Below are 14,909 nucleotides of genomic sequence, written 5' to 3'. Positions count from 1 at the left end.
AGACGCCGGCACAAAGAAGTTAATCACCGTGACTTTTGAGGTTCTCTTTTTCCCAGCTGGCAGCAGCCGTCTTGCTCTACTACTAACACTTGACTACACCCATCTGTTACAACCTGATAAAGCTCCCAGCCTTCTCTCATTCAGCTGCAGAGAATGGTGGCAGCTTGCCCTGGAGAAGTGCCATTAGGGTTGGCGTGTCAAGGTGGGAGGGGTAGAGGTTTGAGTCCTGGGAGAGGTTGGTTATCAGTGAGGGGTAGGGGGTAATTGACTTCACACCAGGGGCGGACTGACCATTTAGAAACTCGGGCACTGCCCGAGGGCCCGGGGTCAGTAGGGGGCCCCATGAGATGCTCCTGGTACCTTTTTTCATAGGCTTTTTTGAGTTTGGGCAAGGACACAGGGGCCCCATGATCCCCTATTGCCCGGGGGCCCCATGAGTTGTCAGTCTGCCCCTGCTTCACACAGAAGCAGAAATAGGCCTTCTACAGGAGGGCAACATGCATTTTAGAGAAGGAAATGGTTGCTGTAAGGCGGTTAGATTTCATCTCTACCAAAAAACTGCCTATGCAGGTAAATTGTGCCTGTAGATAAAAACAAACTGTGCTGCTCTGATTAAATTAATGCCCTTGGTATAGGTCAGGGGTAGGAAACCTGAGAGCCGCAGGACTACAAGTTCCATCATGCCTCTGCAAGTCATAGCTGTAACTGTCAGTTTTGTAATCTTTGGGAAATGTAGTTCCACAACAGCTAGAGAGACGCAGGTTGCCTACCCCTGGTATAGGTGTAGACCATTTACATGCATCTGGGCTGCACAACTGTCACCACTTTGCCTTGTGGAACTAATGTAATAAGATCCAAAGGGGTTTCACATTTGAAAACTGCATACACTTTATTGGTAATCTTTAAAGCGCCATACACATCAACAGTAGATACCATGGGAGCAAGTAAACACAGTCGGTGCGTAGTCCTGAATAAGCGCTAGTAGCCAGAAACTCGTTGAGTGTGTTTCCTTGCGCCCACAGTGTCTACTGTTGCTGTATACAGCATTCAGTGGTTACCATTAAAGTGAATGCAAATGTGAAACCCCTTTGGATCTCATTGCATTTGATCTACAAGGCTGGATGAGCACCTGAATACACAGGAGGTGAAAAGGACTGTGCGGCGAACCTACCTGGAGCAGCAGCATACACATTGAATCTTGTCTTGCCTTGTTGCTAGAACGTTGATAAGACACGCCTTACTGTTACTGCTCACTCATCACAGGAGAGAGCTCTCACAACTCCTTGTACTTCACTATCTCCTCCATCGCAGCCTCGCTGAGCTCAGAGTACTGCGACATAGGAGAGAGCATGCGAGGACATTTGTATCGGCTGTAGTGCCTTAGTAATGTCCGAACAACAAGACAGGACAGGATGATGCCATCTCTGGGAGTTTTTGGTAAGGCTTCAGGGGTTACACCTATAGGAAGGGCATCATTTAACTTTGCTCAAAGGTTCACAGTTTGTTTTTATCTGCAGGCACCCCTTACCTGCATAAGAATTTATTTATATATCATTTTATTTATTTATTTGCGTGTAAAGGTGGACTAACCCTTTAAAAATACAGTATTTGGGTGACTCAGAATGGTGAATGCGGGAAGGGGTGAAAATGAGGAACTAAGAAGGGAGCTATCTGTCTATCTATCTATCTGTCTGTCTGTCTGTCTTTCCATCCATCCATATCTGTCTGTCTTTCCATCCATCCATATCTATCTATCTGTCTGTCTTTCCATCCATCCATATCTATCTATCTGTCTGTCTTTCCATCCATCCATATCTATCTGTCTTTCCATCCATCCATATCTATCTGTCTGTCTGTCTGTCTTTCCATCCATATCTACAGTATCTGTCTGTCTGTCTTTCCATCCATATCTACAGTATCTGTCTGTCTTTCTTTCCATCCATCCATATCTATCTGTCTGTCTTTCTTTCCATCCATCCATATCTATCTGTCTGTCTGCCTTTCCATCCATCCATATCTATCTATCTGTCTGTCTTTCCATCCATCCATATCTATATGTCTGTCTGTCTGCCTTTCCATCCATCCATATCTATCTGTCTGTCTGCCTTTCCATCCATCCATATCTATATGTCTGTCTGTCTGTCTTTCCATCCATATCTATATGTCTGTCTGTCTGTCTTTCCATCCATATCTATCTGTCTGTCTGTCTTTCCATCCATCCATATCTATCTGTCTGGAAAAACGAAAAAGAATTCTCCTGCGCTCCAAGACTCAGACAGGTGGCACAAGATGGAACCAGGCCTGGGGAGAACGAACACCACTGCATAAAGGGCTGTGCAGCTCCAAACCAAGGCTGGGGAAGCCCAATCAGCACTGTAAAATGAAATAAAAAACAAGAAGCGCACCAGCCTTGCGCATTACCTCAGCGACCAAAATTTATTACTTGTAAAAAACATACTCACAAACAGCGAATAAAATCAGGCATGTAAGTCCTCTCAGGGACTTGAAGATAACATGAGTCCCATCAGGGGAATAGGTGTTCAGTACAGCTGACGCGTTTCGAAGGGAGTCCCTTCTTCCTCAGAGCTAACTGAACCATACGTGCACCCTCCTATATATACCCATATCTCTGGACTAAAAATAAGCCCTCCCTACCCGGGTTGGGCAGTCTCAGGATAGTAGGAGGGGCCAAAATCTCATAAACTAACCATCAATATTTACAATGCCATTAGAGAGAGATATAACATATAAATTATAAAATGAATAAAATACATAAAATACATAGAGAACATAAAAAACCTATATAAAATATATATCTTAAAAATATATATATATAAAAAAAAAAAAAAAAAAAAAAAAAAAAAAACCATATATTGCATACGCCACTTGGTGTGCATCTAATCCCTCAATTTGACTATGACACCAGAGGAGATAATGATCTTCCACAGTTATGAAACATTGTCATGTTCCGTGTTGCATTAGTGCACAATGTGTCCCATGGATACTTCATCCAGAGGACTTGTCATAACGCTGGATGGAAATATAGCGATCAATGTGACAATAATCATAAGTTCTTAATACAGATTGTTAATCACCGGATATTTTGATGGTTAAGTGTCCATAGTGTCACAACCCCATGTATATATATATGTCCAACCATATAGTCAAATCCACCCACACTCAGACCTTCAACCCAGAGCTGTGTGTTTTTTGTATTTTCTACTACCAGGCAGCTGCATGCGTTTCATGATCAGATAATGAAGAGGATTAGATCAGAGCTCTTAGATCCACATGTATATACATTTACACACTCACAGACGTATACATCCACACTCCCACCTTCAATCCTGATGCTGTGTATTTTTTATATATATAACTAAATATCACCAGGCAGCTGCATGCGTTTCCCGATCCATTGATGAAGGGGATTTGTAGTCAGCTGCATAGGGAGGACATGAACTTCCCTCATTGCTTGCTGGTTTACCCTGTGGAACGCACGCTACTGCTCCATGCTCCTAACTGCGCATGCGTGAACCTAACCTGCGCATGTGCAGAAGGAAAAAAAAAAAAAAAAAAAAAAAAAAAAAAACCAGGGGGGCAGATGTATCCTTATAGTATGAAGCAGTGAGTGGAACAATTATTATTACTATCAGGGCTAATACTAAATAACCATATTCCTTACACTCAGAACATTTCTGTTGATAACAGTATATGTAATGCTGAATATAGAGAATATATATATAAATTATGTATACATATATATATATATATACATACTTCAAATACATTCAATACACTAGATACATCAAATGTATTTGAATCGCAACCTAAAATTGGGGTGGAACAGTAGAGGTCACTAATTGTATTCGTACTTTCTGGTGACTAAATAAGAGTATGAATCTCCAGGTCATCATTTAAACCTCTAGGGGACAAGGTACCCAATGTGAAGATCCAAAAACTTTCTCTTCTACAGAGTTCTTGGTATCTCCTCCCACTATCTAAGTCCTTTGTGATTGCTTCTATTCCAAAGACTTTCAGTCCATCGTAGTTGCTCTGATGTGTTTCTTTGAAATGACGAGGGACTGAATATTTATCTTTTGCCAATTTTATATTACTTTTGTGCTCGCTAATACGTGTCCTAAGACACCGTGAGGTGCGGCCTACATACAGTAGGCCACAGGGGCAGATTAAGCCATAAATGACAAAAGAAGTCCCACAGTTAATAAACTGTTTAATGGAAAATCTCCTGCCGTCTGTGCTCAAAAAATCTTTTTTCCGATGCCATATGACTCCACATGTGCCACAATTGGGAACGCTACATCTGTAGCTGCCCTTTTGGTCAAATAGCACTGACCATGGACCTGGGTTAGAAGTCTGCTGGTAGTTCCTTTTACGTACTCTGCTAGGCGCTATTATGCTCCTGAGATCCCTAGGTTTCCTGAAAATTAATGTGGGTTTATCAGGAAGTACCTTCCCTAGAGTAGGGTCGTTTTTTAAAATGTTCCAGTTTTTCGACAGAGTGTGTTTGATATCCCAGGCTTTGTTACTATATCTAGTACAGAAACGTACTACGTTTGTATTGCAAATGTCAGTCGTGGTCTCAGAATGGACACCAGCTTCCACGACAGTACAATCTATGGAATTACTATCATAAAGGGCTAAATATTTATTACATGCTGTTTGAATAAGCTGTGCATCATACCCTTTCTCCTCAAATTTCTTTTGAAGGATCAGACTTTGTTCCAAGTAGTCTTTTTTCATAGTGCACGTACGTTGTAGCCTGCAGAACTGTCCGAAGGGAACATTACGAATCCATTGCGGATGATGATTGTTCTTGGCGTGTAGATATGAATTCCCCGCTGTGGGTTTGAAATATGTTTTTGAGCATATCTGACCGTTTATATCATGTCTTAATTCAAGGTCTAGGAAGACCAGATTATCATCATCAATAACATGAGTGAACGTGATGTCATACGGATTGTTACTGCAATGTTTAAGGAACCCCTCCAGCTGGGAATCTGTACCGTTCCAGATGATGATAATATCATCAATATACCTTCCATATAGGATAAGGTTTGCACTATAGGGGTTATTCGTCCAGATATAGTTCTTTTCCCAGTACCCCATAAATATATTGGCATAGCTAGGAGCAAATTTTGCGCCCATGGCAGTGCCCTGTGTCTGGCGATAGTGATTATCCAGAAAGGAAAAGTTATTATGCTCTAGGGCAAATTCAATGCAATTATATAGAAATTGCATTTGTGTATAGTGAAGTGATGAATTTGTGGCTAGAAAATGCTGAATGGCTCGAAGACCATGCTCGTGTTTAATGGACGTATATAGAGATACCACATCCAAAGAAAGCCATCTATAACCCTCCTCCCACTTGTACCCTGCCAGTATATCCAGTATGTGACTGGAGTCTCTGACATAGGATGAAAGATTTACCACTATATCTTTTAGGAAGTAATCGATATAGCTGCCTAGATTGCTTGTCAGGCTACCTATCCCAGAGACAATGGGTCTCCCAGGGGGATTGTCCTTGTTCTTGTGTACTTTTGGAATGTGATAGAAGAATGGAGTAGTAGGGTGTTTAACAAAAAGAAAGAGAAATTCTTCTTTGGTAAGGATTTCTTCTTTTAGTGCTGTTTCTAAGAATAATTTAATTTTAGATTGGTATTGGACTGTGGGATCATTGGGTAGAATTTCATAGGTTTGGCAGTCATTGAGGAGTCTCATGGCGTCCGAAATATAGGTGTCACGATCTTGAATGACTAGACCTCCTCCCTTGTCTGCTTGCCTAATCACTATATCCTTATTCTCTTTGAGGATCTTAAGTGAGGTTCTTAGTGGATCTTGTTGTAGATAGTGTCTCTGTGGGGATGCATTTCTATTACAGATTTTCCTAAAATCCGCAAGTACTGTCTCATAGAAAGTAGGTACAAAATGACCTTTGACCCAATGCGGATAGAACAAGGACTTGGGTTTAAACCCCGTATGTATAATTTCTCCCTGAGAGACAGTCGCCAATTCTGTGAGAGAAAGATGTTCTAAATCACTATCCATAAAACCATCTTCCGTGTAGAGGTCTTCAAGAATGTTTAAAATAGGCTTTTCAAGTGAAACGTCTAAGACAGGAGAGTTCAATGGAAGACTTGCACCGTTGGTGCTGTCAGTAGTATTGTCATTTTTGAGGAGAAAAAATCTCTTTACTGTCAAATTCCGAATGAACTTGTTTAAATCCACAAACAGTTCAAACAGGTTAGGTGGATTTGAAGGTGCAAAATTAAGACCCTTTTTCAGGAGTTCAAGTTCTGAGTCGGAAAAAGTCGATTTTGATAGATTATAGATTTTAATAGTAGAGAGGGGAACTTTGCTATTCATCTCCTTCCTCTTTTGGTGTCTCTTTCCCCCTCTCTTCCCTCGTCTCGTCCGCTTTCTCTCTTTTTCCTTGGGGGGATTGATGGTAATGTTTGATCTGCTGGGGCTGCGAACAATGAATGGTTCGCAGCCGCTTCCCTTAAAAAATGGAATTGATTTTGATCTGAGTGTGCATTGCCATGCCCATCCGCATCCAATGGTCCCTTAGGGCCCATATAATTAGGATGACCAGATACATGGTTATAATCTTGGTGAAAACTAGGACAGTTCTGAGCTGTTCTATAATTGTAAGGAGATAGTGGTTCTCTTGTTGTATTTTCATGGGTTAGTGTCCCTTTATACTGAGTGCCCGTATGGTTCCTAGTAGATGTTGTTGCTAGGCCATTGGAATGATTGACATGTGATGAATGGGCTTTATAATGTGTGGTCTTATACGGCTGCCTGGTGGAATAATTCCCTTTATTACTGGCATTCTGATTATTGTTCAGTGTGTAGGAATTATACTGATGAGTCTTAGACTGATTATAGGTAGGTTTTGAACTTTTATACCCATTTTTTGATTTATGGGGCCCTTGTGAATTATGCCCTGTTGGGTTATTTATGGTTTCAGGTCTAGATGGATGTGTATTGTTCCACTGGCTATTAGACTGTGAAGCAGGTGCACTGGAAACCTTCTGTTTCCAATTGAACTCACGCCCATGTGAGTAGTCCAATCTATCCCTTTCAAATTTATCTGATTTACTGCTGATGGTATTGGTTTCAAAATACATAATCTGATCATTAACCTTGATATCCCATTCATTAAATGTAGGAATGTCGATGTACGCAGCCAGTTCTTCTTGTAAACCGGCAATTTCTGATTTAATATTTAATAAATTCCTTTCTCTTTGTTGGATTATGAGATTCATCCAAATTCTATTGCATTTGCGGAGTTCATCCTTCCAACTACTATCTAGATCTTCATCTAGGAAGCTACATAGTTTAGTGATTCTAAGACCTCTAGGGGTCCTATAGGTTTCTAGATATTTTTGCAACAATAGTATGTCCCACCATTGGACAATTTCTCTCTCTAAGGCATGTTTCAAATTATAGAAAAGTGATACCATTTTATCTTCCCTCATAGCTATGTCCGACTTAGTATTTACACCAATTGCTTCATTATTACAACCTTTTGGCTGATGTTCAAATGCATTAATGCTACATGCAAAACCTTTCGCTAGGGAAGTTCTCCTGACTTCCCTTTCTTCAATCGATAAAACCATGATAGAGCAAAATATGACAAAGAGGAGTCTTTACAGTCTTTGCAGTCTAGTGTGTCCTGTAACAGTTGAAAATGCTGAACCAGGAGAAAAACAGGTCAAAGGTATTCAGAGGCTGAGTCCAGGCTGCAGGAGCCCCAACAAACACACCATGGAAAAACGAAAAAGAATTCTCCTGCGCTCCAAGACTCAGACAGGTGGCACAAGATGGAACCAGGCCTGGGGAGAACGAACACCACTGCATAAAGGGCTGTGCAGCTCCAAACCAAGGCTGGGGAAGCCCAATCAGCACTGTAAAATGAAATAAAAAACAAGAAGCGCACCAGCCTTGCGCATTACCTCAGCGACCAAAATTTATTACTTGTAAAAAACATACTCACAAACAGCGAATAAAATCAGGCATGTAAGTCCTCTCAGGGACTTGAAGATAACATGAGTCCCATCAGGGGAATAGGTGTTCAGTACAGCTGACGCGTTTCGAAGGGAGTCCCTTCTTCCTCAGAGCTAACTGAACCATACGTGCACCCTCCTATATATACCCATATCTCTGGACTAAAAATAAGCCCTCCCTACCCGGGTTGGGCAGTCTCAGGATAGTAGGAGGGGCCAAAATCTCATAAACTAACCTCACTAATAACACTAAGAACCTCACTTAAGATCCTCAAAGAGAATAAGGATATAGTGATTAGGCAAGCAGACAAGGGAGGAGGTCTAGTCATTCAAGATCGTGACACCTATATTTCGGAGGCCCTGAGACTCCTCAATGACTGCCAAACCTATGAAATTCTACCCAATGATCCCACAGTCCAATACCAATCTAAAATTAAATTATTCTTAGAAACAGCACTAAAAGAAGAAATCCTTACCAAAGAAGAATTTCTCTTTCTTTTTGTTAAACACCCTACTACTCCATTCTTCTATCACATTCCAAAAGTACACAAGAACAAGGACAATCCCCCTGGGAGACCCATTGTCTCTGGGATAGGTAGCCTGACAAGCAATCTAGGCAGCTATATCGATTACTTCCTAAAAGATATAGTGGTAAATCTTTCATCCTATGTCAGAGACTCCAGTCACATACTGGATATACTGGCAGGGTACAAGTGGGAGGAGGGTTATAGATGGCTTTCTTTGGATGTGGTATCTCTATATACGTCCATTAAACACGAGCATGGTCTTCGAGCCATTCAGCATTTTCTAGCCACAAATTCATCACTTCACTATACACAAATGCAATTTCTATATAATTGCATTGAATTTGCCCTAGAGCATAATAACTTTTCCTTTCTGGATAATCACTATCGCCAGACACAGGGCACTGCCATGGGCGCAAAATTTGCTCCTAGCTATGCCAATATATTTATGGGGTACTGGGAAAAGAACTATATCTGGACGAATAACCCCTATAGTGCAAACCTTATCCTATATGGAAGGTATATTGATGATATTATCATCATCTGGAACGGTACAGATTCCCAGCTGGAGGGGTTCCTTAAACATTGCAGTAACAATCCGTATGACATCACGTTCACTCATGTTATTGATGATGATAATCTGGTCTTCCTAGACCTTGAATTAAGACATGATATAAACGGTCAGATATGCTCAAAAACATATTTCAAACCCACAGCGGGGAATTCATATCTACACGCCAAGAGCAATCATCATCCGCAATGGATTCGTAATGTTCCCTTCGGACAGTTCTGCAGGCTACAACGTACGTGCACTATGAAAAAAGACTACTTGGAACAAAGTCTGATCCTTCAAAAGAAATTTGAGGAGAAAGGGTATGATGCACAGCTTATTCAAACAGCATGTAATAAATATTTAGCCCTTTATGATAGTAATTCCATAGATTGTACTGTCGTGGAAGCTGGTGTCCATTCTGAGACCACGACTGACATTTGCAATACAAACGTAGTACGTTTCTGTACTAGATATAGTAACAAAGCCTGGGATATCAAACACACTCTGTCGAAAAACTGGAACATTTTAAAAAACGACCCTACTCTAGGGAAGGTACTTCCTGATAAACCCACATTAATTTTCAGGAAACCTAGGGATCTCAGGAGCATAATAGCGCCTAGCAGAGTACGTAAAAGGAACTACCAGCAGACTTCTAACCCAGGTCCATGGTCAGTGCTATTTGACCAAAAGGGCAGCTACAGATGTAGCGTTCCCAATTGTGGCACATGTGGAGTCATATGGCATCGGAAAAAAGATTTTTTGAGCACAGACGGCAGGAGATTTTCCATTAAACAGTTTATTAACTGTGGGACTTCTTTTGTCATTTATGGCTTAATCTGCCCCTGTGGCCTACTGTATGTAGGCCGCACCTCACGGTGTCTTAGGACACGTATTAGCGAGCACAAAAGTAATATAAAATTGGCAAAAGATAAATATTCAGTCCCTCGTCATTTCAAAGAAACACATCAGAGCAACTACGATGGACTGAAAGTCTTTGGAATAGAAGCAATCACAAAGGACTTAGATAGTGGGAGGAGATACCAAGAACTCTGTAGAAGAGAAAGTTTTTGGATCTTCACATTGGGTACCTTGTCCCCTAGAGGTTTAAATGATGACCTGGAGATTCATACTCTTATTTAGTCACCAGAAAGTACGAATACAATTAGTGACCTCTACTGTTCCACCCCAATTTTAGGTTGCGATTCAAATACATTTGATGTATCTAGTGTATTGAATGTATTTGAAGTATGTATATATATATATATATGTATACATAATTTATATATATATTCTCTATATTCAGCATTACATATACTGTTATCAACAGAAATGTTCTGAGTGTAAGGAATATGGTTATTTAGTATTAGCCCTGATAGTAATAATAATTGTTCCACTCACTGCTTCATACTATAAGGATACATCTGCCCCCCTGGTTTTTTTTTTTTTTTTTTTTTTTTTTTTTTCCTTCTGCACATGCGCAGGTTAGGTTCACGCATGCGCAGTTAGGAGCATGGAGCAGTAGCGTGCGTTCCACAGGGTAAACCAGCAAGCAATGAGGGAAGTTCATGTCCTCCCTATGCAGCTGACTACAAATCCCCTTCATCAATGGATCGGGAAACGCATGCAGCTGCCTGGTGATATTTAGTTATATATATAAAAAATACACAGCATCAGGATTGAAGGTGGGAGTGTGGATGTATACGTCTGTGAGTGTGTAAATGTATATACATGTGGATCTAAGAGCTCTGATCTAATCCTCTTCATTATCTGATCATGAAACGCATGCAGCTGCCTGGTAGTAGAAAATACAAAAAACACACAGCTCTGGGTTGAAGGTCTGAGTGTGGGTGGATTTGACTATATGGTTGGACATATATATATACATGGGGTTGTGACACTATGGACACTTAACCATCAAAATATCCGGTGATTAACAATCTGTATTAAGAACTTATGATTATTGTCACATTGATCGCTATATTTCCATCCAGCGTTATGACAAGTCCTCTGGATGAAGTATCCATGGGACACATTGTGCACTAATGCAACACGGAACATGACAATGTTTCATAACTGTGGAAGATCATTATCTCCTCTGGTGTCATAGTCAAATTGAGGGATTAGATGCACACCAAGTGGCGTATGCAATATATGGTTTTTTTTTTTTTTTTTTTTTTTTTTTTTTTATATATATATATTTTTAAGATATATATTTTATATAGGTTTTTTATGTTCTCTATGTATTTTATGTATTTTATTCATTTTATAATTTATATGTTATATCTCTCTCTAATGGCATTGTAAATATTGATGGTTAGTTTATGAGATTTTGGCCCCTCCTACTATCCTGAGACTGCCCAACCCGGGTAGGGAGGGCTTATTTTTAGTCCAGAGATATGGGTATATATAGGAGGGTGCACGTATGGTTCAGTTAGCTCTGAGGAAGAAGGGACTCCCTTCGAAACGCGTCAGCTGTACTGAACACCTATTCCCCTGATGGGACTCATGTTATCTTCAAGTCCCTGAGAGGACTTACATGCCTGATTTTATTCGCTGTTTGTGAGTATGTTTTTTACAAGTAATAAATTTTGGTCGCTGAGGTAATGCGCAAGGCTGGTGCGCTTCTTGTTTTTTATTTCATTTTACATATCTATCTGTCTGCCTGTCTTTCCATCCATATCTATCTGTCTGTCTTTCTTTCCATCCATCCATATCTATCTGTCTGTCTGCATTTCCATCCATCCATATCTATCTGTCTGTCTGCCTTTCCATCCATCCATATCTATCTATCTATCTGTCTGTCTTTCCATCCATCCATATCTATATGTCTGTCTGTCTGCCTTTCCATCCATCCATATCTATCTATCTGTCTGCCTTTCCATCCATCCATATCTATCTATCTGTCTGTCTTTCCATCCATCCATATCTATCTGTCTGTCTGTCTGTCTTTCTTTCTATCCATCCATATCTATCTGTCTGTCTGTCTTTCCATCCATCAATATCTATCTGTCTGTCTTTCCATATCTGTCTGTCTGTCTTTCCATCCATATCTATCTATCTATCTATCTATCTATCTATCTATCACTTTCTTGTAAACCAATTCATTTACACGTATTGGGATTTTTTGTAGCAAAGACATGGAGCAGAATACATTTTGTCCTAAATTTATGACTAAATTAGATTTATTTTTTATAATAAATCTTTTTCTGATGACATAGAATAAACAGTAAGTCCGCAGATATATCTCAATCGGACAAGGAAGAAGTAATAAACTTTATAATAACATAGGCAGACAAATACCTTTGCCAAAATCGCACATAAGCGTAATATCTATGACAATTAGTAGGTCCAATATTTTAAACAAATAAATGAAAAGAAAACGAACAAAGCAGAGAAAGAAGAAGGTAAAGGAGAAAGAAAAAAACCCCACCAAACTCTCATAAAACATCCAGTGAATCAGATCTGCAGAAGCAGTATTTATTTATTTATTTCAGGTACTTATACAGCGCCATCAATTTACGCAGCGCTTTACATATATATATTGTACATTCACATCAGTCCGTAACCCTCAAGGGACGTACAATCTAAGGTCCCTAACTCACATTCATACATACACATACTAGGGACAATTTAGACAGGAGCCAATTAACCTACCAGCATGTCTTTGGCGAGCGGGAGGAAACCAGAGTACCCGGAGGAAACCCACGCAGGCACAGGGAGAACGTGCAAACTCCAGGCAGGTGGTGCCATGGTTGGGATATGAACCGGTGACCCTAGTACTGCCAGGCAGAAGTGCTAACCACTTAGCCACTGTGCTGCCCGATGGTATCATTCCAAACAGCAACATAAAGTACCCAGGTGTACATAAAGTGAAAGAAATAAGTATTTGATCTCCTGCTGATTTTGAATGTTTACCCCTCACAAAGAAATGATCAGTCTAAAAATCGAATGTTCGGTGTATTGTAACACTGAGAGACAGAATAGCAACAAAAAATTCAAAAGAAATGCATGTCTAACAAATGATGACTGATCTGCATGTTCATGAGGGAAATAAGGATTTGATCCCCTATCATTCAGCAGGGGATTTCTGGCTACCAGGTGTCTTTCATACAGGTAACAAGCTGAGATTAGAAGCATTCTCTTAAAGGGAGTGCTGCTAATCTCATTTTGTTACCTGTATAAAAGACACCTGTCCACAGGAGCAATCAAACAATCAGATTCAAACTCTCCACCATGGCAAAGACCACAGAGCTGTCCAAGGATATCAGGGACAAGATTGTAGACCTACACAAGGCTGGATTGGGCTACCAAACTATCGCCAAGCAGCTTGGTGAGAAGGTGACAACAGTTGGTGCAATCATTCACAAATGGAAGAAACACAAAACAAGTGTCAGTCTCCCTAGGTCTGGTGCACCATGGAAATTGAAGTCACATGAAAAAGTAAACAAAGGGGAGGTTGCTCCATTGGGCTCAATGTCAATTTCTGAATCCATGGGAACTAAATTAGATTTTTTAAAATTTTTTTACTGGACATGTTTAACCACTTCCCGCCCAGCCAATAGTAAAATTATATATATATATAATTTTTTTTTTTTTTACATTATTGATTACGCAGGAAAGTGGTGGGACTGTATTTGGTAACAGGCAGCCAAGAACTGTAGTGAGATCTTACCACTAGAGTTCCTGGGAGAAATAAGTAGCCGGTAGGCTCTTCATTCCAACAGTGCCAATCAGTAACTGAAATATCACTGACAGTGGGGTTGGTTTACCAAAACAGAATAGGATGTTCACTTAGCAGAGTATATTTTTACGTTGCTAAAGTGATTTTTTTTTTTTTTTACTTAACCACTTCCAGTCCGGACACTTTTACCTCATTCCTGTCCAGGCCAATTTTCAGCTTTCAGCGCTATCACACTTTGAATGACAATTGCGCGGTCATGCAACACTGTACCCATGTGAATTTTTTAGCATTTTTTTGAGACAGAAAAATCTTTATTTTGGTGGTATATATTCACCACTGGGATTTTTTTTTTTGCTATGTAAATGAAAAAGTCCAAACATTTTGAGAAAAAAAAGTGTTTTTATTATAAAATTTTGCAAATAAATAATATTTCATAATAAATCTTGGTCAAAATTTATTCAGTTATCTTTTTAGTAAAAAAAAATAACCCAAATTAGTTTATAACCAAAAATGATAATTTTTAAACATTTTTTTTTTACATTTTTATTTTTTTTTTTATATTATTTGTTTTTTTTTTACTTACTGTCACCCTAGCAGTACAGTGTCACCATGGTGACACTGTACTTCTTGTGGGGGGTGATGAAGATTTTTTTTTTTTTACACTGATTGCTTTTACACCCATAAAGGCTGTAAAAGCAATCATTTCTCCTTCTCTCTGGCTGCATTCTTGCAGCCATTGAGAACTACTGTGATTGGTCACAGCTTATCACATAGTACAAGGCTGTTGTGAATAGCCTTGTACCATGTGACCTCTGTGATCATTCACAGATTTCACACGTAGTAAGCAATGTCAGAAGTGACATCTTTTGCTTACTACTCTGCATGTGATCACTGATTGGCCAATCAGTGATTAACATGATCGGGACCTCGCACAGAGGTCCCGTCCGACGATCGGTGTTCCACTGTGTCTGGAGGACACAGCGGGCACTGGATCGCGGTGCTGCGTGCTCCCAGGGAGCGTGCACAAGCAGGGGGCGGGGAGGCTGTTTATAAACGGCCACCCGACCCTGCACTGCCACCGTCCAGCCGTTTATATACAACAGCCGGACGGGAGGTGGTTA

At 40.1% G+C, this 14,909-nt stretch overlaps 1 protein-coding gene across 1 annotated transcript in view; it reads left to right on the top strand.

Annotated features, from left to right (window-relative positions):
- LRRK1 (leucine rich repeat kinase 1) overlaps positions 1-14,909 on the top strand; it is a 325,566-nt gene that overhangs the window by 77,747 nt on the left and 232,910 nt on the right. The window lies entirely within an intron of this gene.

Source organism: Staurois parvus, unplaced genomic scaffold, assembly GCF_062004578.1.
Source record: "Staurois parvus isolate SC_StPar_1 unplaced genomic scaffold, SC_StPar_1.0 ptg000845l, whole genome shotgun sequence".
NCBI lineage: Eukaryota > Metazoa > Chordata > Amphibia > Anura > Ranidae > Staurois > Staurois parvus.
Note: the sequence above shows the minus strand (reverse complement) of the source record. Positions and strands in the feature narration are given on the sequence as shown.